The sequence below is a fragment of the Herpailurus yagouaroundi genome, unplaced genomic scaffold (genome assembly GCF_014898765.1).
Source record: "Herpailurus yagouaroundi ecotype Mexico unplaced genomic scaffold, PumYag 159, whole genome shotgun sequence".
NCBI classification, from domain to species: Eukaryota; Metazoa; Chordata; class Mammalia; order Carnivora; family Felidae; genus Herpailurus; species Herpailurus yagouaroundi.
Window position 1 is genome coordinate 42,841,101 of NW_024412400.1, and position 23,103 is coordinate 42,864,203.

Here is a 23,103-nt window from a genome sequence, read left to right on the forward strand (position 1 = left end):
AGTTTTCCACTCCGTCCAAATCTTTGTGTGTACTTGGGAAGCAAAGGTCTTTACCTCTAAGAGGGCTGACCTGGGGCATTGGTGCAGATTAGATGTCATCCTGCACCAACTACCCGGCATCCTCCACAAATCATATTCTGCTTTATTTCATGTGGCCCAACCCACTCGACTAACCATTGAGAATGAGGAACACTGCTACTGCTACATCATCACAGTGATGAACAGTGCTTGAATTTATTTGTATATATGTTTAAAAACCTTTTAAATTTAAATTAAATTGTAATTCAGAGGCTCCTGTCAGGAAAATTGTATCTTCTTTTTTTTTCTCATCCTTTTCTATAGTACCAGTTGATAAGTTTTCAACACAATTTTACTTTTTACTTTGAGATAATATGAGAGTGACTTACATAACTTCGTATGTTATATTCTATTAAATATTTATAATCTATTGACTAGGCTAATCAGATTTAGCAATAGAAATATAGGACACCCAGTTAAATTTGAATTTCAGATAAATCATGGAATTTTAAAGCTCATTTGGGACATAGTTTCCCATGTTTCCTGATTGTTTACCCAAAATTTGAATTTAATTTGGTGTCCTGTATGTTATCTTACAATCGTACTTGTTGATTTGTTCAAATTTTCTAGGAAACATAATTCTAAAACTAAGAAAGGGGCCACAATAGGAACCCATTCTGACATGATGAATTATTACATATAGCGAGATATACTGAAGGCTAGAGAATATCCATCAAAAGTAGCATATTCACAGAGTAAAACACAATTTGGGATGACTTAATCCCTATCCCATGGTCATAAAAGTGTTCATCGATTGAGTATCTGTGACACTCAAGTATCTTTGAAGTCGGGTTGGCAGCTCCTATGCCCAAGAGAGAAATGCAGCGATGGATGTGATGCAGTTATTTAGGTACAAAGAGAAGAGGCCTAAAACAGAAACGTAAAGACCCCTGCATGTAAGGGGTGGCAGAAGAAGACTACTTCAGAAAGAGACTGTGAAAGGGCATCAAGGGGAGGAAGACAGGAAGAAGCATTCTCCACTGAACACTCCCCACTGAAATAAGCCACAGTGCTTGAGAAGATGGCTACTTCTAAGACAAAGGAGGTAAGGAAAGATTCAAGATAAGCTTGAAATATTGGTGGTATTGGAGATAGGTACTGAAAAGATGGTGTAGAAATGCCATAAGGATCCAGGAGCCAACATGAAGGGACTCCCATAAACCCAGACAATAGTAATATACTAGAATTCATTAAATAAAAGTTGATTCCACGAGTTTCTACTGACAATAATAGAAGATAGATAGATAGATAGATAGATAGATAGATAGATAGAGGAGAAGGGAAACTTGTTCCTTAACAGCGAGGTGCTGATTAATAAATATAGAAAGAATGATGGAATCACTACTGTGCAACCATAACTGTAAAAACTGATTGAAGAAAGAATCAAGGGTGAGTGTAGAGGTTAAATGAGGTTCAGTCTATTTACATAATATCAAGTATCTCCTCACAAACTACTATTACAGTTCATCTTCCTTATTCACAAATTCCACATTTGTGAATTCACCTGCTCCTTAAAAGGAGGTAACCCCAAGTTCAACACTCACAGCATTTTCTCAGTCATTCATGGATATGCACCAAAGGGTAAAAAGTCTGAAGTCCCCAATGTGCACATTCTCGTCTGAGGTTGAACAGGGCAATACTCTGCCTTCTTATTTCAGCTGTCGTTCTGTAAACAAGAGTCTTTTTCAAGGTATATTTATTGTCAAGTTTTTGTATTTTTGTGCTTTTTATTGGTTGTTTTGCTGTTTTTAAAACTTTTTTTAAAGTTTATTTATCTTGTGAAAGGAGAAAGAAAGCACACACGCAAGCAGGGGGAGAGGCAAGAGAGAGAGGAGGATGAGAATTCCAAGTAGACTTCGTGCACTGTCAGCACAGAACCCGCAAACTGGGGCTCGAACCAGCAAACTGTGGGGTCACGACCCGAGCTGAAATCAAGAGTTGGATGCTTAACCAAGTGAGCTGGTTATTTTGCTGTTTACCTTGTCTCCAAAGTGAAAGTCTTAAGGGTGAGAACATTATAATGTGACTCGTGGAGAAAACACTGTTAGATAAGTTTCTTCAGGCATGAATTACAATGTTGTCCACGTGTTCAATTAATGTTAATGAGTTGACAACATATATTGAGTAAAGTGTCTTTGAATAAACAAATGGAAATACTCATAAAACAAAGTCATGGATTGATTGGTTGATGAAAATGTTATGATTAGAGGCTCTCAGACACTTAACCCTGTATTTCCTTTGGAAGCAATGTTCAGTACTTGCTAAGTCAGTGTTCACAGAAAGTCTGTAACACATAACTATTTTGAATAATGACACTCAACTGTTACTACAAAGAGAGAAATAATAAGCATACAGTGGAGATAAGCTTTAACCAATTGATCCAAATTAATATCACTAGTAAGGAGCAAATGGACATTATGGTCCACCAGATCTGATATTCTGAAAAGCAGATAACATTCCTCATCCAGCCCAAAATGTTTAAAGTTGAATTGAATATGGAGAAAACGAGAGAACTCTCACAAGGTAAAAAGCATTTTATAAAACAATTCGTTTATGTTCTTAAAAAACGTCAATGGCTTAAAAAAATCAAAGAAAGATTGAGGAACTTGTCCATATTAAATAGTCTACCAGAGTTATGCAAATGCATTGTGCAATTCTTCACAAAAGTCTGTACAAAGAAAGAAGCCATAAACTTCATTAAGAAAATGGACTGTATTTGGTAACAGTTTTATACCAATACTTAGTTCCTGAATTTGATCATTGTACTGTGGAGATGTACAAGAATATTTTTGTTCTTAGGAAATACGTATAGAAGTGACATGGGGTAATGGGAAGTATGTAACTTTGGCTGAAAACATTCAGGAAAAAACTTGGTATATATTATCTACCTATCATCTATTGAGAAGAAGAGACAGGACAAAAGAAACGACATATTACAAACAGGTGATTCTGGGTAAAGGGAATTATTTACATAATTCTTGCAACTTTGGTTTGTTCAGAACAATTTCAAGACACACAGTTTTTAAAAGGATGGGAAGGAGGCTCAGACCAGTGTGCTGTCAGAGGAGTCTGGGGAAGAAGAAATCGTCCGTAGTGTCATATGCTACAGAGGTGAGTGAGGTTGGGGATTTAGGTTAGATTTAGCCAGCGGGGAGTTGCTAGTGATGCTAATTTCCATGGGTTTGTAGACATAGAAGGCTGCTTGTCATGGGTGCAAATGAAGTGGTGTGTGGAAATACACCAAACTCTAGAAGTTTAGCTGTTAAAAGGAATACGGTAAGAGGTGGAATGAGGGACGGAATTGTGGTTTTTGTTTGTTTGATTGTAAATTGGAGAGGTGTAAGCATTTTTAAATAGGGATGGGGACCCACCCTTGGCATGTGAGAGAGAGGGGGCCAAGCTGAAGACAAATGGAAAGGAAATAATAATTGAAAAGGGAGAGTTCTCATGAAAAATAGAAGCCGCAATGAAAAGCACAGAGAGGATAGGAGGCAATGTTGAACTCTGCTTAATTAACTGGAAAATGAATCTTTTTAAAAATCGGCACGGTGTCATGATATTTTTTAGGTTTTCTTAGGAAATGTCAGTTTATGAAATCCCTTAGGTTATGATAAAGAGAGTAGTATATTAATATAGAGAATATGTTTTATTTTTAAAAATTTTTTAAATTTCTTTTTAAAAACTTTTTTTTAACATTTATTTACTTTTGAGACAGAGAGAGACAGAGCATGAGCAGGGGAGGGTCAGAGACAGAGGGAGACATAGAATCCGAAACAGGCTCTAGGCTCTGAGATGTCAGCCCAGAGCCCGATGCGGGGCTCGAACTCACGGACCGTGAGCCGAAGTCGGACACCCAACCGACTGAGCCACCCAGGCGCCCCTAATTTTTTAAATTTCTTAATTGATATTCAAGTTAGTTAATATGCAGTGTAGACTTGGCTTCGGGAGTAGAACCCAGTGATTCATCGTTTACATTAACAGTGCCCATCATTTAACCCACCCCCACCTGGAGCCATCAGTTTGTTCTCTGGATTTAAGAGTATCTTTGGGTTTGCCTCCCTCTCTGTTTTTATCTTATTTTTTCTTTCCCTTCCCCTATGCTCATCTGTTAAGTTTCTCAAATTCCACATATGAATGAAATCGTATGAGATCTTTCTGACTGACTTATTTTGCTTTAAATTAAAGGCGCTGCAGTATGCTTTCAAATCTGGAAAAAAAACAATAATTTATCTTTACTACTGTGAAAAAACATAAGGATGTTTATGGAAGTCATATGTCCTAGCATCTTTTCTATTGTCTCTAAAATATCTCCCCTGTGAACGTGTCCATTCTCCTGATATCAGCTCTGGTTTCAGGCCCACACTTCTAACTGCCTTCCAAAGTTTGACATTTGGATGTTTCACCTTACATGCCATAATCTTTGTCCCCAGACCTGCTTCTTTCCATTTTTTCAGTAGGTAGTTGAGATGAAAAATAACACGGCACAAAGTATTTTGATAGACATAGTGTTTTTTAAATGAACGAATAATTGCATAATGCATTCTTCCACTTTTCCAGGGTGCCAGGACAGGAATCATGCGTTCCAAAGAGAAGAAAAGTATCCCATTTAATTTATTTTTTGGCCACATACCTAATTGAGGAGGTGATGATGCAGCATTTATGGAGTAGCCTAAAAAACAAACAACACTAGGGGGCGCCTGGGTGGCGCAGTCGGTTGAGCGTCCGACTTCAGCCAGGTCACGATCTCGCGGTCCCTGAGTTCGAGCCCCGCGTCGGGCTCTGGGCTGATGGCTCAGAGCCTGGAGCCGGTTTCCGATTCCGTGTCTCCCTCTCTCTCTGCCCCTCCCCCGTTCATGCTCTGTCTCTCTCTGCCCCAAAAATAAATAAACGTTGAAAAAAAAAATTTAAAAACAAACAAACAAACAACACTAAGTGTGAAGTCTACTTTAAAGTCTCATTAAATGCTAAGGGAATTGTTAAAATTTCAAACCCATAATGAAAATAATCAACCTTGGTGCTTGTGCTTGAATCTGAGCTGCAATCGAACAAATGGAACTACTTTGGCCGCATGTGACATAGATTTGCTAGCACCAGCTCCATAATAACCCCGAGGAACTTTTCGAAAGTTTAGGCAGATTATGGGATGTAAATACTAACCAGTGAAACAGCTCTCACTGAAAATGGTAACAGTGAGTTCAATATTTCTGTTTGTGTGGGAACAGGAAGAAGTGGTAGGGGAAAACTGAAAAAAACAAAAAACAAAAAAAGAAAGGGAAGTCAGGGACAAATATTTCTCTAGGAAAAATAGAAAAGCAGGATCTTCTTTTTTTTTCTGGTATTATGTACCAGAATGTTAGTTGTATTAACTCTCTGCTTATTCTTCTTTGAGTTGTTGGGACCAAAGCCATGTGACATTTACTCCACAGTTTCTTTGTATGCTACATTTTTTTATTTTCCTTGGACAAAAGCCCATGGCAACTCACTTGATTGGGGCAACACATACACAAGCTTTTAGAATCTCAGAATCATCAACTATAAAGGGGATCAGATTATTTTAGTAGTAAATTAGGTTAAGCTGTGTTTTTAGAAAGAGCTGTACTTATAATTTTTGCTACGGGGTCATACTTGAATGGGTAGTTGTATGAGAAATTGCTATAACTTTTGTTGCTGTTATTTCTCCAAGACATATATATATATATATATATATATATAGATAATGTTAATCTTGTTCTTCTAGAGTTGCAGTCCTTTTTCTTAATGTCCTCCTATGATCTGGGTCCACTAGCATTTGTGGAACCACTTCGAAAAGACATTAACTCCGAGACACACAACAGCTACAGTTTAAATACGCGAGCAGATCCACCGAAAAATTCTCATTCATAAAATAAATGGTGCTGTGTAACAAGTTCATGTGACTGTGGAAATTTGAAAAATGTGTTATTGCTTGGGTCATTTCAAAAACCATGATTTGAAAAAATATGGTGTGAGTTGTAATTCTTTCTAATTAAAAACCAGGCAAGCCCTTAGGTGGGAGTCACAGTGAGCTGCCCTGAGTTTTTCCCAAGCCTAACAAAAGAAAGAAGGACCGGCCACCGCTTGTGCCTGCCAACCGTGCATTGTTCAAGGAATCAAAATAAAGAGGCAACGGGGTCAAGGGTGAGGAGCTCATATTTCCACTCTACATGACCCCGTCTCGGGGCTGGGGTGCTCTTGTCATCTGTTTCTGAAGGTCTCTCAACACAAGACTCTCCTCCAGCCGTTTTGGCAAACTCCTGTGTGGACTATGCCGGTGATTAATGAAAAGGGCTCACAGGAGACCTTCTTAAAATGCTTTGGACAAAAGGGTCCTCAGCACGAAGGCTCCACAAGAATACCTGCAGACATTACTGTCTTGAGAATATCGTGGAAATATCTGTGTTTTCCACCAATTCTACCTTTTTACAACATATCAAGTAACTTGATTAATGGTATGCCACTTTCCATTCTTGTTACAGGCTGTCACCAGAATACTTAAACTTTCACACTTCATGTCGTTGCAGAATACTTGGTTGTTTTTCATGTTATTTTCATTATTTGAAGTATTAGGTGACCACTGGGTTGAATTCCGAAACTCCATTTAGTCCACAAATAGTGGAAAATTATAATCGTGTTCCGGCAAATAAAACGTAGACGTATAAGGCAATTTTTACGAAAATCTGAGAAGGGAGAACACAAATTATGAATACTATCCTTGTGACATGGTAGGCACCTGAATAAAAAGCACACAAAAGTATACTCCGTTATAATCCACACCTTGTGATTATCACATACACGCTGGCTGCTTTGCTAGAAATTTCTCAAGAGATTATAAGAGATATTAATGAAAATCCAAAAGTGATTTTAAAAGATTTTTCCCCCCAAATACTTACAAGACAGTGAAATTAAACATGCTGTGGCTATTATTTTTTCCAGTGGTTTGGGACAGTGAAATAAGACATGGGCTCTAGTTCTAAGAGCTATCAGGGGTCCAATTTCTGGAAACCCTAACGTCTAATGCCTAACCTACAACTGTACTGATTAGGACAGTGTTTCACCAATTCCGCACTGTTCACACTAATGAGCCTGCAGAAAACTAGGAATTATCAGTTAAAGCTGCTGTTAAGCTGCTCCCCTCACAGTATATCAGCTGCACGACTTTCTTACTATCCTACAATTCAATATAGCATCTCCTGAAACAGTCGGCTTCTAGTTAACATACACATTTGTTGTGAAAGAAGGAAGGAAAGGAGAGGCAATATTTGTCTATGACCATGAGTGTAAAATGCCTCCAACCAAAAGTTGTTGCTTCAAATAGCACATTCTATCAAATAACATCCCTTTACTTTGTCTGCATAGAATTTTATAGGAATATACTTTTGACCAAATGCAAAACCTTTCCTCCCATTTTCTGTGCTTACTCGTTTTTCAGAGCCAACGGTGTTCAGCTTTCCTAACCGCTGAAGTGTAAATCACAACTGGGAGACTATTGAGGCGATTTGGGCCAAACTGCAGAGAAACAAGAGAAAAAGGGTAAAAACACGTCTTTTCATTAGATTTCATTAAATTTAAATTTAGATAACTAGGAACAAGGCAGCTATTTCCTGTTTTATCCAGGTGTTTAACCTCCAAAATAACCATGGCTGTTGAGAAGTCATGTCTGTGTTTTGAGAAGTGCAGTCACACTTTCCAGATAAACTAAATTATGATTACAGAATAGCCTTTTTGTTGAGAGATTCACTGCAAATTTCAGGTTGCTGAAAAACTGATACCAAGGGGAAGGTTAACACAATACATACATACAAGCAGAGGGAAATGAAAATCTTTTTTTCAAAACCGTTACAAGGCCTCTTTGCTTCTTTCCAGGAACTGTCAGTCAAATATAAAGTTCCAACCCCTGTCCTTCTTTTCCTCCGAAATGATTCTTTGATCATATCCGTCTACATGCTCCTCACACCTCTTCCTCCAGCACCCCCTCCTGCACCCCCACCTGTGTCTCTTACTCTCTTGTCTGTCCCTCGTAGGTTAAGTGGCAGGGTGGTTTGAGGGGTAAGAACCTGACCTCGTGCCTCCAGGTCTGAAATTTGGCTTTCTCGTTTACCAGCTGTGTGTGCTCAAATTATTTAACCTCGCTAGGCCCCGTTTCTTCAAATGTAAAATGGAGATCAAAATAGTATCTACATTGCAAGCTTGATAAGAGAGTTAAAGTGTTAATTTATGTGAAGCATGGAACACGGTAGGCATTAAATTATTACTAGGGCCACTTGCATGCAGGTGTCTCCCACATAACCTCCTTGGAGGCAGGGGCCCAGGTTTCTTTTTCTTTTAAAAAAACTCCTGGGTTACCCGTTTCAGTGTTCAGTAGTCCGAGCTCTTTTTTTATTTTTTATTTTTTATTTTTTTTTTAAATATTTTTTAACGTGTATTTATTTTTGAGACAGAGAGAGACAGAGCATGAATGGGGGAGGGTCAGAGAGAGAGGGAGACACAGAATCTGACACAGGCTCCAGGCTCTGAGCAGTCAGCACAGAGCCCGACACGGGGCTCGAACTCACGGACTGTGAGATCGTGACCTGAACCGAAGTCGGACGCTTAACCGACTGAGCCACCCAGGCGCCCCCCGAGCTCTTAAACGAGTAGTGAACGAAGGAAAGAATAAAGGGGAATGGATTGCAATGGTTAGAAGTTTAATCATCTGACGAGAGTTGATTGTGTCTCAGACAGATTTTGCTCTGCTCTCTCATCTTTGCTTCCATTTCTCCACTTTCCATTTGCTTCCGCCTGGAATTCACTCTGACCTGTCTGCAGCCTGAACCCAAAGTCGGAGCACAACTTTCCAAGCTGATAGGTCCTTCTGGAAAGAGGGGAGGGATGATAAGTGGGAACTCACATCAGGAACATATACGTCCCACTATGTTTCTATGTGAATTTCAATATGAAAACCTACAACATTTTCAAGATCTTGAAACTGATTCTCTGTGACGTTTACAGAAGGAAAAAAGAATTTTACTTCCAATACAAACTTTACATTTGGGCATGGAATCACTTCTTATTAACAAGGAGATAAAATTTTGCAGAGAGAGAGGGCCAACTGCTTGTCACCTCTAGAGATGATCTCTATTTCAGCCAAAGAAATGATTATATGGATAAGTTTAACTTTGAAAAGACATAATACCAGGCCCGGATCTTTATGTCGGGGCTTCTGTTGGCAGTCACTCACATCACCTTGATCAGTGAACCCGATCATATTTGCGTGTTCTAATCACTGCCTTGACAGAACAAGATAAGCACCTGTAGCGATTTTTAAAAGACATTTGCTCCCTTTATCTGCAAACTGTCAGCACCCTTGCTTTAAAGCACGCTTGCCTTGCCCAATATAGATTATTAGTCTGAAGATTTGAATTAGCGGGATGTTAAAAAATGCCAGCAGCTAAAGTAAAGAAATGCACCATTTTCACTGCCCACGCTAGGGCTGGTGCCACTGGCCACAGGAGTTAATAAACAAGTATGTTCCTAGAGATGGTCTTCAATTTTAAAATGCTGGCCCCAGCAAAATTCCTCATTGCATGTATTAATGGCAATTGATGTCAACAATGAAGGAAGGCCATGATAATTATTTGGCCGGCTACCGAGCTTATTTGAGGTGTAAACAAAATACCTTTCATGAACTCCAGATTGACTTTCCACTTTACAAACATTATCCCCTGTTTACTTGCTAGCCTTTATAACATAAACATTGCTGTATCATACTATTAAAAGGAGCTCTCTGCTCAGGAAACTCAAGGTAATATCATCTAGCATTTTGGCATTCTCCCGAAGAATTAGTGCCTAGGGGAGGCCAAACAGAACATTAGTGAGGATTAATAGAATTTTTGAGTGAGCCTTCTTTTTCCCTCCTCTCTCTGTCCCTGCTTTTATGTGTTAACCTTCAAATTATTTTAGCATGTCTTTTGTGTGTGTTGAATTATTTAAAGTGGTGTATTTTTCAGTATCTAGCCAGTAGATTGTTTATGACGGCTTCACATTTTTTTTTCAACAGCCACACTATATTTAAATTTCGATGCTTCAATATTGCTATATTTTAAACTTGGTTTAAAGTCCAAGCAGTTATGAGATATGTCTTTTTTTTTTAATTTTTTTAAACGTTTATTTATTTTTGAGACAGAGAGAGACAGAGCATGAACAGGGGAGGGGCAGAGAGAGAGGGAGACACAGAATCGGAAGCAGGCTCCAGGCTCTGAGCTGTCAGCACAGAGCCTGACGCGAGGCTTGAACTCACGGACCGCGAGATCATGACCTGAGCCGAAGTCGGCCGCTTAACCGACTGAGCCACCCAGGCGCCCCGAGATATGTCTTCTTAAAAATGTGTTCTCTCCAGGCACATTGATTTAGTAGTTTTGCTGACTGTCTCACAGGGCATTTAAACCATCCTCAAACATCTCTGGGATTTGATAAGAGATAGATTAAGAAACCCTCACAGGTTCTTGGGTGGCTCAGTCAGTTGTGCATGGGACTTGATTTTGGCTCAGGTTATGATCTCACAGTTGTGGGATCGAGCCCTGTGTCAGGCTCCTCACTGAGCATGGAGCTGCTTGGGATTCTCTCTCTCTCCCTCTGTCTCTGCTCTTCCCTTTCCCCTGACGCTTGCACACTCTCACTCTTTCTTAAAAAAAATAAACGAACATTAAAAAAGAAATTCTTATAAAGAAGTTTCCTGCACCTCACAAATGGTGTGATGTTTTGTAAGTAACTTGTCTGTGTCTGCATCTAATAAATAATGGACTTAAGCCAGATGATTCTGCGAGTTGCTTCCACGCTGGAGTGATATTAGACACTGTAGGGGACAGGAAGTCTGAGGCCCTACCTCTTGCGGTTTGAGTGGCTCCATAATTGAAATTGGAGGGAAGAATGGGCTTGAGAGTGAAGCAGTTTATGTAGCATAAAGCTTTCTGCATAAAAAGCATCAGATATAAAATAAAACCTATAAGCCACACCGTTCCGATGAGGCTTCCCTCTTCAACAGTATGGTTATTTTTTAAAGCTCAAACTGTAGACTCAGGCACATTCCAATCCAAGACCTTATGCAAAGTGGCCATAAAATGGATTGAATAAACATGCTTCTGAAGCACTTTTAAGAATCAAGTAAGGTGAAATCCTTGTCATGTTCTCTGTTTTCATTAAAATAAAAGTACTTTGATTTCCTGCTTATTAACATGGTCACATTTTTTTTTTTGGTTGTAAATTGCTCAGAAAGCCAGTGATTTTCCAAAATATTTTAACAATTCCTGTCTAAATATGTCAACTACAGCCCTTAGTTAACAGTTCTATCAGGCATCTACTCTTTCTCACACTAATAAGACTGGTGGAATTGATTTCCTAATTTAATTCAACCCCGCCACACCAGTGCAATTGTCTGATTCCCAGCTCTTTCAGTTAGCTGCAGAACTGAAGTTCTTGGTTAAGTCGAAACTATTATACACATAAGTTGCCATAAATAATGATTCATTGAGAAGAATGTGGGTCATAAACATAAAGAATATAATATAAAAGACAGTTTCAAACGTATGTTGCTTCATTTCTGTTCAAATAGTCTGGATAGCCTGTTAAGATGCTCCAACTTCCTGTAATAGAGAGTGAAATGAACATTTTTCTACAAAATGTGTCCCTCTTGGTTATTTAATGTAGCAGAACAATAGCAAAATAAAATACCAGCAGAATATCTGATAATTTTTTATTGAGGAAACAGGGAAGTTAGGATGAAATGTAGGACTCTTCAAGTTAACAGGAAAATACACTTCTAGCTTTCAGGCCCACCTCAAGATCCTCTGCCATTTATCAAAAAATCTCTTCAATTTTCAAAGGCCTTCTAAAGACCTCCTGGGACTATAAACAAAGGCTATATTGTATCCTTGGCTGAAGCTTGTTAAGTGGCTCATGAATAATACTAAATGCATCCTCCCCATAAATCTCCTTGATGTAGGACTACTGTTATCCAGCCACAAACTTCACTGACATTCATCATAAACTTGGAGATGGGAGGTTTGCCATATGCACCCAAAACCACTACTTCCAATGTCCCATCCGTGTGATTCTCTTGAAGTCAGAGAAAGGAGAGATACTGACACTTTTTTTAGTGCAATATGTTGAAAACACTTCTAATAGTCTTGCCCTGCTCTTTCAGACCAATGATTTAAGGTGATGAATTATCGGAACTTACATTTGCAATAGCATCTCATTCAGAGAGACTGGAAAGAATCGAGCGTTGCGAAGACTGTTTTAGATTCTAGGCATTTATTCTTTAATTTTTTAAAAAGAGAAACCCACAAATAATGTCTTTAGATAATCTATGGAAGGTGGCAACAACTTGGAGGTGTTTCTTCTAACGAACAACCTGTTTTGGCCAACTGTTTGTGACAAAAACAAAAGAAGAAATGGATGGCAGGTAGAACCTGGTGCATCTTAGTGATGTCCCCTGTAGAGCGGAAGGGGAAGTCTAGGCAGAAGTCACCTGTTTTTTTTTTAAATTTTTTTTAACGTTTATTTATTTTTGAGACAGAGAGAAACAGAGCATGAACAGGGGAGGGGCAGAGAGAGAGGGAGACACAGAATCGGAAGCAGGCTCCAGGCTCTGAGCCATCAGCCCAGAGCCCGACGCGGGGCTTGAACTCACGGACCGTGAGATCATGACCTGAGCCGAAGTCGGACGCTCAACCGACCGAGCCACCCAGGCGCCCCAGAAATCACCTGTTTAGAGTCCCTCTATGGTGAGCAGGATTTGGTGGGAAGTCCAGTGTCACTTGAAGGAACATTACTCACCTTTTTTCTCAAAAGTATACTTACATGTAAAACTACATCATTTCAAGAAAGAAAGGATTTATTTAATACCTCACAAGGCACTCTTGACTTTCAGGGTAAGCATAAACAACATTGGACACTTTCAATAGGTCAAAGAAGTGAAAGACTGTGTAAAATGTGTTTCATTCACCATCCTGCGATTTAGATCTTCTAGGAAAATATTTTAATTCCTACAGTAATAATTTAGTGATGTCATTGTTCTTTTGGGGACAATGGATAAAGTTATATTTGCTCTTCAGTTTGTTAATGCTCACACAGAGAATGGGACTTTCTGAATGCCTTCGTCTCAGTACCTCTTCACAGTGACTATAAAGCAAGTGTCTATTTATCTAGACAGGTGCATATCAGCCTCCAATTTCATATGCATATAAATTGTGTTTAGTTCTTCTAGAAGTCAGACAATGTAGCTTATCTGCTTGTCAATGTACTATAGGCTAACTATATATAACTTTATAATATAACTATGATAGATAAGTCTTCAACATTCAGTAGGCTTTTATTGTAACGACTTAAAATGACAATTAAGATGGGTTTGCTGGTGTTTAAAAAAGAAACAGGTCCAAAACGGAGTCAGCTGTGCTAAATGCCCTCAGCAAACCAAGACTTGGTACCTAACCTAATTGCAGTTTTATTTTTTCCCAGTAATCGTATCTTAACCCAGTCAATCCGAAATTTCCTGGTCAGCAATAGTAAGGAAACCTGCCTGACAGATCCCTCCTGTCCCGCCCCCCAGAAGATGAGGTAAGCCTCTCTTTCTTTGCCCCTGCCCCCTTCTGTTTATTAAATTCTTCCATTTTGTACAGCTTTTTGGATCTCCTCTCAATTTGCTAGATGGGATGCTCCCCAATTCATGAATTGTTGAATAATGCCAATTTGACTTTCAAGTTTACTCAGTTAAATTATGGTTTTTTTAATGCTAGTATAGACCAAGAATATTAGATTAACCAACTGAAAGTTATTTTATTATCGGTAAGTATTTCCAGACCTGGAGTTTGGGAGATTTAGGTGGAACCATTTAAGAACACATTTGAAACATGGAAATAGTATTGTTGTTGTTATTGCTGTTCTTGTTTATTGTTCACTAAGAGAATTTATGAATGCTAAAAATCAAAACAGTGTTTATTTGAATAGATGGTTGCTAGAGGAATATTCTGAATTCAATAGCAAACAATTCTTAGAAATCTCCCCTGACATTGCCCATGGTCAGTGATTAGTACTTAGTTTAAACTCCAAATCTAGGGGCGCCTGGGTGGCGCAGTCGGTTAAGCGTCCGACTTCAGCCAGGTCATGATCTCGCGGTCCGTGAGTTCCAGCCCCGCGTCAGGCTCTGGGCTGATGGCTCAGAGCCTGGAGCCTGTTTCCGATTCTGTGTCTCCCTCTCTCTCTGCCCCTCCCCCGTTCATGCTCTGTCTCTCTCTGTCCCAAAAATAAATAAAACGTTGAAAAAAAAATTAAAAAAAAAAAAACTCCAAATCTATAGTGTTAAAAATCTATATTTAGTGTTTAAATATAGCGTTTAAAATCTCTACATAAGAAAAATGTTGTAGAAGATTGAATACTTTAATCAAATACTTTATAGAATTGTGAATTAAATAAAGCATATAAATTATAAAATAAAAAAATAAGGACCCATAGTTCTATCCTCCAGCCCCCTTCCTCCAAAAAAAATTTTAAAAAATTAAAAAAAAAATAAAACTCATTCAGGGGAAGTCTTCCAAACTTATGCTCATGGGCATTGAAGGTCATATTTTGCATCATTGGCCAAGTATGTCAAACTTGACATGCAATGTCAGCTGCATTCCAAAAGAAAAGAATATTCTGTTGATACAGCTGTAGCAGGATATGCTTTCTTCCTACAGAAGCAATTGTCTTTTTATTGAAAATAATGGAACTATGGGAGATAATGTCTCCAACAAACTTGAGGTGTATCCAGTGTATATCTAAATATCACAAAATAAAAATGAACTTTTTGCTCACTACATTTGTCTTCTTAATAGTTTGTGTGAATTCATGTAAATGCCTGAGTAGGTTACATCTGCATTGTAACTTTTGGTTTGTTATTTGCCTGAAAGCGGTGATGATGTTATTAAGACCTCTAAAACTGGAGAGTGTTTATTCTCCATTAATAATAGCTAGTACTGACACTTAGAAAGTTTTCATTGTCCGAGAGCAGAATATGGTAATTTTTTTTTTCTGCAAAGGTCCAGATAGTAAGTATTATAGGCTCTCAGAGGCATCTAGTCTGTTCGGCAAATATAACTTTGTTGTTGTAGCATAAAGGCAGTCATAGATAATATATATATGAAGGAGTGAGACCCTGCTCCAATAAAACTTTATTTATAGGCACTGAAATGTAAATTTCACATAATTTTCACATGTTACAAAATATTATTCTTCAATTTTTTTTCCCCAACCAATTTAAATTATGAAAACCAATTACAGCTGGCAAGATGTACAAAAACAAAACCAGGCACTGGGCTGCATTTGGCCAGTGGGTCAGAGTTTGCCAATCCCTGTCCTAGAGGAATGTTTGGACAGACATTCACTCCACAGTTTGACTCATTTTATGTTATTTTTGGTGTAATATTTTGGTTCTCTGGAAGAATCAGCTTTATATATTTCTTCATACTGAATGTCAGAGATTAATAATTTTCTTTGAAGATCAGGAATGCAGAAGAAAAACAGTGAAGAAGAGGTGAGAAACTAAGCTAAAAAAAAAAAACAAGAAGGCAAAGTCACTTGAGTTTTGTTTTTCCAAAGGAAAGCTGTTTTTTGATATTTGACAGTCTCTCAATAATGATGTTGCAACCTTGAGACTCTCTGGAGAAATGTGAAAGTGACACCTTCTATAATGTGTTCATTACTGTGTTACGTTTGTTAAGAAAATTAACATAATCTGGACAAAATGAAAACTAGCAGTTAGCATATTAGCAAATTTCAGCATATTTCTGAAAGTGTAAAATTGAAGTAAAAGTTTATTTTCTCAAAATACTACTAAAATATGATAAACATGTTGATATGAAAGAGGTTCCTAATTATTATGTACAATTATCATAAGCATTGATATTTATGTTAATTCTAGAAGAAATTTTTAGTTCTATGACCTTAGACAAGTTACTTAACTTCATTAAGCCACAGTTTATTCCTATGGAAAATAGGTATAATTTTACCTACTATGTAGGGATTTTTTCAATGTTTAAATAGGTAATACAGTTAAAGTGTTTAGTATGGTTGTAACATGGAAAGAATAAATGTTCAATAAGTGTTAGTAATTATTATAAATAAAATTATATCACTTTTTCATTTTTTAGCATTTTATTTGAAACTAGTGCATGGGAATAATAAAAGTGTTATGTACAGTCTTATAATATTTGCCTGTCCTTCGCACCAAAAGACTTAACCTATAGAGGAAACCACTTGTAACAATTGTAACTGTTTTTCAGTGATTAACTTTTTTTCTCCAGGTGATGTGATATTACTATTTATTGATTTATTAATTTTTTACAATATATGTGAACCTCATATTAAAATAGGTAAGAATTGGGGCACCTGGGTGGCTCAGTTGGTTAAACATCTAACTCTTGATTTTGGCTCAGATCATGATCTCACAGTTCATGAGATCCAGCCCCGTGTCAGGCTCTGAACTGACAGTGCTGAGCCTGCCTGAGCGTCTCTTTCTGTCCCTCCCTTGCTTTCTCTCTATCAAAATAAAAAAAAGTAATAATAATAATAAATTTAAAATAGGCAAGGATTTAACTCATTTAAACCATTCTTACTTACTCTCTTCCTGATTTTAAAACATCAACTATCTTTCTCTTCTTTCTTTCCTTTCTTCTTCCTCCTTTTCCCCTTCTACTTCTTTCAATTTAAAAAAAAAACAAAACTAGATTATACTTATTCTTTTCTATAACAAGTATGTTTAGAAGAATCATTGTGAAACTAAGGATATGTATCAGAATCACTTGTGAAGCATTTAAAAAATACAGTTATCAATCAATCAGAATCTTCAGGGATTGAATTTAGGCATGTGTACTTTTACAAAAGCATACCTGATTAAATCATTTGTTACAAACTTATTGATCCTTTTTAATCTATAGAATGAAGAATTTCTTTAGCTCAGGAAAGTTTTCTTCTATTATGTCATTCATTATTTTGTCTGTTTCCATTTTTTTTCACTCTGAAATTCCTATAATTTTAAGCTTGGTCCTCCATTCTCTCTCTCCTCCAAATCTATAATCGTCTTTCTTAGTGTTCTGATTTATGTACTTTTCTTTCATTTTAACAATGACTGTACACTCAGCTCTGTACTCTTTTGCTTGAAGATGATGACACCGATAGGATTGTTCTCTTTTCAGTTAAATTATAGTTTAAGATATAAAACTAATATTGTTATATTTAAGGTTTGTTTTGTCACTGAAGCTGACATATAATATTCCCATATTTGACTGAGACTCTATCCGTAAAACCTTTAGTACCTGAAACCTTTTTTACATAGTGGAATGGAAGTGGTATGATGGTGTCTTATCTCTCATCATGAGTTAATACATATAGAAGTAACTAGGGAGGCTTGAGGATAAAACACCAGGGAGTTAAACTTTTCAGGGATTCATAAGGTCCCTTTACAGCAAATTCACCTTGTGGGAAGACAGAGACCAAGCAAACAATGGATTTGTCATGGAAGGCTGAGAAAAATGGCAGAGTTTAGTTTACACTGTTCCTTTACTAGACTACCCCCAATTGACTTCCTCATGGATTTCCTTTCTCCCCAATATACACAACATTTGCCACTAAGGCATTTGAGCCAAAACCATAATAAATGGAGGCTATAAGATTTTTAAAGCACAGAACTCAAAGCATTCAGTGCACTGAAATTTAAATAAGGGAAAGTGATTGATGTCATTTTGATATGAAATACGTCATTATTTTAGAATAAGGTAAGTTACAGAATACATAATGTGGCCTTGGCATATGAATGGCTTATTAAATTTTCTATGGCCTTGGGACCCGGCATCATGGCTGTTCCAGTGATAAGACTCTGTGCTCAAACCATAGCTATTTTAGCTCTTGTAGAGGCAGTACTCTCAGCAATAAATATTGGCAGCTTTGATGTAGACCTAGGCGAGTATCATCAACTTCCGGAGCAGCATTGTCATCTCATCATCCATGGCAACAGATAATGAGTCAGTGTTCAAATTTAACTAAGAACAGATCACAATGTCAGCTGAGACAAAGAACTTCATAAGTAAATGAATGAGGATTTGGTATGGAGAGGGACAACTTCCTAAAAAAGAGGTAGGATGCATAGAGCAATGGCATTTATTTTCTCATGAATATGAGATAATAATAGGTCGCATTTCTTTGTATTTAAGATTGGTCCGCTTGATGCACACAGAAGATGTCAGATTTGGAATAAGAGTTTTAAAGACCAAAAAAGTCAAAAGCATGTGAAATTCATGAGATTCTCTGTTTAGGAAAACAATCATCAATAATCGATAGGTCAATTTTCCAGATATAAACACTGTGCTTACCGTAGCTTACAAAAACAACTCAAATTTTTCACAGTTCAGACTCAGAGCCTAATTCTGCTTATATCAGAGGCAGACAGGGGAGTCCTGCAGGAATCCTGGGGACTGGTAGTCCATAAAGGTTTGGCTGGTTTTGATGAAAATTAGTGTGAGATGATACACAGATGAAAGAGCAAATGGGTTTTCTTTACTTGATGAAAGCAGTGAATTCTGAAATTATGCACAGCAGGTACAGATGGAAAGATATTGCACAAATATCGCACATAGTTTTTATGCTGAAACATTTGTTTTATCCTTTTACCTCCCAGCCTTTTTGTGGGGAGAGAAAGAACAAAAAGTGAGTATATTAATCTAAATAAGTAGACCTTATTTTGTAGGGAAAAATAAATGATAAAAAGACAATGATAAATCATGCTGCTTACTCTTCCTTCATCCATCCATTAAATAAATATTTATTGAGTCCCTACTATGTGCCAGCCATTGTGCCACAGCAGATTTCTAACCTCCCTCCACTGACTAAAATAGAATTGTGTGATTTGGGTAATTTCTAGGCAATATTGCAAAGCAAGTGAATTTTTCAGAGACGTTGCTCTTCCCTCTCCTGAGACTCTGCTTCTTGCCTTCCCAGAATGATCACTCTTCAATTCTACCTGCTAGCATTTTTCTCTCTCCTTTCAATTATAATCTCTTCTAAGCATCAGCCTATAAAGGCCTAAGTCTGAAATCCAATGCTAACATAAACAAATAAGGCAATGTGTGTGTGTGTGTGTGTGTGTGTGTGTGTGTGTGTGTGTGTGTGTAGAAAGATGTTTTGGAGTGAGACTTCTACTTGAAGGCCTACAGATCACATAATGTTGGTACCATTTTCTTTACCTTCAAAAACCAAATTTGTGTACACTTCTTTGAAATCCTTGGGGATAGAAACCATTTATATTTCTTTGATCTCTCTGTAGTAGATAAAAAAACTTTTCTAGAATGAGTTAGAAATTTTAGTTTATTCACTAATTCATTCAACATTTGAGTACTTACTCTATGTTGTTCTAGGGGTTTTGGGATATAGAAATGAATAAATTAGACAAAAACAAAAAAAATCCTTATTCTCATAGAGCTTACATTCTCATGGGGGTAAGATGACAATAGAGTAAGCATCATAAATAAGTTAATTATAGAGTTTGTAGTAATGTATTAATTTTCAAGTGAATAAAGTAGAACAGCAAAAGAAAATTTGGAAATGCTGAGGGTAGTAAAATTGAGATTTTAAGTAGGATGAGGAGTAGACCTTATTGAAAAGGTGACATTTGAACAAATACTTGAAGGAAGTGAGGAAATTAGCCACTTGGATACTTGGGTAAGAGTGTTCTAGATAGAAATAGAGTATGTGCAATGGCCTGAGGTGGAAAGTATTTGGCATACACCAGGAACAACAAAGGGGTCAGTAGATAAGGAACAGAATGAACAAAGGGAAGAGAAGTAGGTGTTGGGCTCAGAGGCACCATAGTGTGTGGGCCTTTTAAGACATTGTACAACTTTAGCTTTTCTTCTGATTAAAATGGAGAGCCATTACAGGGCTTTGAGCGACATAATTTGATTCATCATTTTAAGGGCTCCTTTTGGCTGCCTGGGCAAGAGTGAAGGCAGAGAGACCCATGGGAGGCAAATTTGGTAACTGAAGAGTAAGTTTCATTGTTTCATTTGTTTTAAGTGGAGAACTATAGGGGTTCCTGGGTGGCTCAGTCGGTGAAGTGTCCTACTCCGGTTCAGGTCATGATCTCACAGTTCATGGGTTCGAGTCCCATATCAGCTCTGTGCTGACAGCTCAGAGCCTGGACCCTGCTTCAGATTCTGTGTCTCCTTCTCTCTCTGCCCCTCCCCTGCTCACACTCTGTTTCTCTCTGTCTCTCAAAAGTGAATAAACATTAAAAAAAAAAACAATTAGATGGAGAACTCTGGTTCTCTCCTGTAGAATCTCCCCATTCCAATTAGCCGCTACAGGAAAAAAATTGTTATTTCTTTGTAGGCATAGATTAGTTGAATCCTATGCTTAAGGGCATGGAAGGCATCCATCTCAAGGGAAAGGGGGAGCAGGGAAGGGCAAATTAGGGAGTAACCATTTACTGCACTGGGCGACATTTCAGGCTTCTTACTTTAGAAACACCAGGGCATCTGAAACAATAATAGCACAGTAATAATAATAATATTCCTGGGGCCAAAGCCAAAATAATTAAATTGGAATCCTATGTTTGAAGCTTAGCCACTAGTTCATTTTAGAAGTGTCCTATCTGATTCCCATGTGCAGTCAAGACTCCTAGTTACTGGGCTACATATTGGAAACTCTAGAAATCCGTCTTCTACATATGATTTCCAAGGTTATTCTATTCATTTATATTCATTTTCAGCCAAATGGGAAGGAAACAGGAATAGCATGTCCAGGGCTAGTGTCTTTTAAGCAGAAGTTCTGCTTCCTTGTTTTTATATTTCATCAATGAAAAATGAATTTTTTATTCATACCTAATCACAGGGGAGACTAGGAAATATAATTGAGTTGGGTATCCAAATGCGGATAATTGTGCATTGTGGAGGGGGCAACTAAAGTGTTTGCCATATTATCTTGGTATGACAAGGGGGAAGATAAGTTTGGGGACTACTTGACATGGGCCACTTTTTTATCCAGCCAGTTAGAGACAAAAACCGAAGTCTATGAAAGCTGAGGAACTGAAACACTTGAATTCTAAAAGGTTTTCCTTTCTTGCCTACTCTGCGTCAAAGTAATGTGAAGGGCGTGGAGTTGACTATGAACATAAGCATAGCAGCATACGAATTTTCTCTGTGGATTGTTTCCATAGTTTCTATAACTGACACTGACTCAAAAAGCCTGGAGCATCGGAGAGAAAGTGGGGAGGTCACAGGATAGTGTCCCGTTGAACTGATAACCTAGGCTTGTTAAATATATGACCTATTTAACTTCCCCTCTACTAGAGATCCACCATTGTGAGTTTTCTTAAATGTAGTGGGTTAGAAACAGAGCATCAGGATCTGACCGTGCTGTCTCAAGTGTCTATTACAACCAGTAATTGTTAGGCAAGAAGACTGGAGATGTCATGCACAGTCATTGGGTGTCCTGACAGTGGGTGGTAGGAAGACAATTGGATATTGGCCGAGGGAATGCCTAGCGTACAATAAGCGCAAAGAAGCATTCCGGAAGCAAGTGAAGAAGGAGAGGAAAGGAGAGAAAGAGAAAAATAATTTTCCATTTTGGAATAGCCAACTTGAGGTCCTGGAATCTGAAAAAAGCTTGCTCGTATCAGTTCAGGGTGATTATACAATTAAGAGCAAACAAGTCTCACAATCCAAAACTCACAGCTGCTTCTTTTGAAGCTATGATTGTAACAATTGCTCTCTTAATCAGAGAGATTAATTAACTTTCCCAAGGTCGCATAGATTCATAGCCAAGCCTGGCAACTTCATCAGACTTTGTCTTTTAATCTTGCATGATTAGTTTTATTTTATTGTCTCACTTTTCCTGATCCTGTAAGTTCCTTTTGCAACTAGACATTAAGTTGCATTGATTGCAAGGCTGCTCACAATTATTTTTATACAATGTACCCAAATATCGTTTTTCTAATAAATGCAAGAAAATGAAATACTATATAAAGAAGTTCCTCTCATCTTCATAGAAACCAGAATATATCCTTTTATAACACTCTATCCTTACAGAATAGCATATCAAATTGTGGGAAATTTAAGAAAATGTTTCCCCCAGGAGTAGTCAGGTTATCTCTTTTGGGTTCACTGTTTCAGCAAATATTTTCCCATTGATTCAGAAGCCTTTAAAAGTAACTTCTTTTATCTTCAGCTGGTGAAGAATGGCTTGATTTGAACTAAATGGGTGCAATTCTCCCTAATGTCACTGGGTATAACATCTGCTGTCATTTATTTTTCTTACTAAATTGTAACAGGTGAGACAGGCTGGAAGCTTAGGGGTAGCATTACTGCACAGAGACAGGCCAATTCCCAATCTAATGCCCAACTACATCGGGTGCAGTAAAGCCAAGTTAAGCTTTAGGATCTCAAGTAGATGTTATGGTGGTCTATGACACTGGTCATGTCAAGGAATACTTGACATCACACATAGCTGTGATGTTTTGGAATATTTTCCAGCATTTAAGGTATGGACTTTTATGGGGAACTGTTCTAGTCTCAAATGGATTGGGGCAGGGGTGGGGAAAGGATTTTTGTCCCTTGTTTTTTCTTCACTGATATACCCCTAATATGCATAATAATATCAGGAACATAGTAGGTGCTCAATAAATACCATCTGTTGATTTAACACCCAAATCACATGTGGATTACCTCTATCTCCATGGAGAGGTCATGGAAGATGGAGGTGGAAAGGGGCAGCAAGATTGTTTGCAGTTTAGCCCAGGACCTAAAATTTGAACATGCTCAGGCCATACTCTCTATCTGAAATCAGTGGCCTCCTTTTCACACCCACCCTTCCCTAACCCATTGTCAAGTGTCCATCCTTCTAGGTCCAAATAAAATCCTACATTTCTACTGATACCATTGCAATTTCTTCATGAGAATGTGTGTGTGTGTGTGTGTGTGTGTGTGTGTGTGTGTGTGTGTGTGT

At 37.8% G+C, this 23,103-nt stretch overlaps 1 long non-coding RNA gene across 2 annotated transcripts in view; it reads left to right on the top strand.

The window, feature by feature from the left end:
• The first annotated feature begins 478 nt into the window (after window positions 1-478).
• LOC121033801 (uncharacterized) overlaps window positions 479-23,103 on the top strand; it is a 28,375-nt gene continuing 5,750 nt past the window's right edge. Inside the window, exons 1-7 of one of the 2 annotated variants that reach the window (XR_005792125.1) lie at window positions 479-1,123; window positions 1,864-2,084; window positions 3,078-3,189; window positions 4,636-4,720; window positions 6,094-6,234; window positions 7,526-7,626; window positions 13,591-13,689. This is a non-coding gene — a long non-coding RNA (uncharacterized LOC121033801). The remainder of the gene's footprint in view (window positions 1,124-1,863; window positions 2,085-3,077; window positions 3,190-4,635; window positions 4,721-6,093; window positions 6,235-7,525; window positions 7,627-13,590; window positions 13,690-23,103) is intronic. The other variant, XR_005792126.1, reaches the window with a different exon arrangement.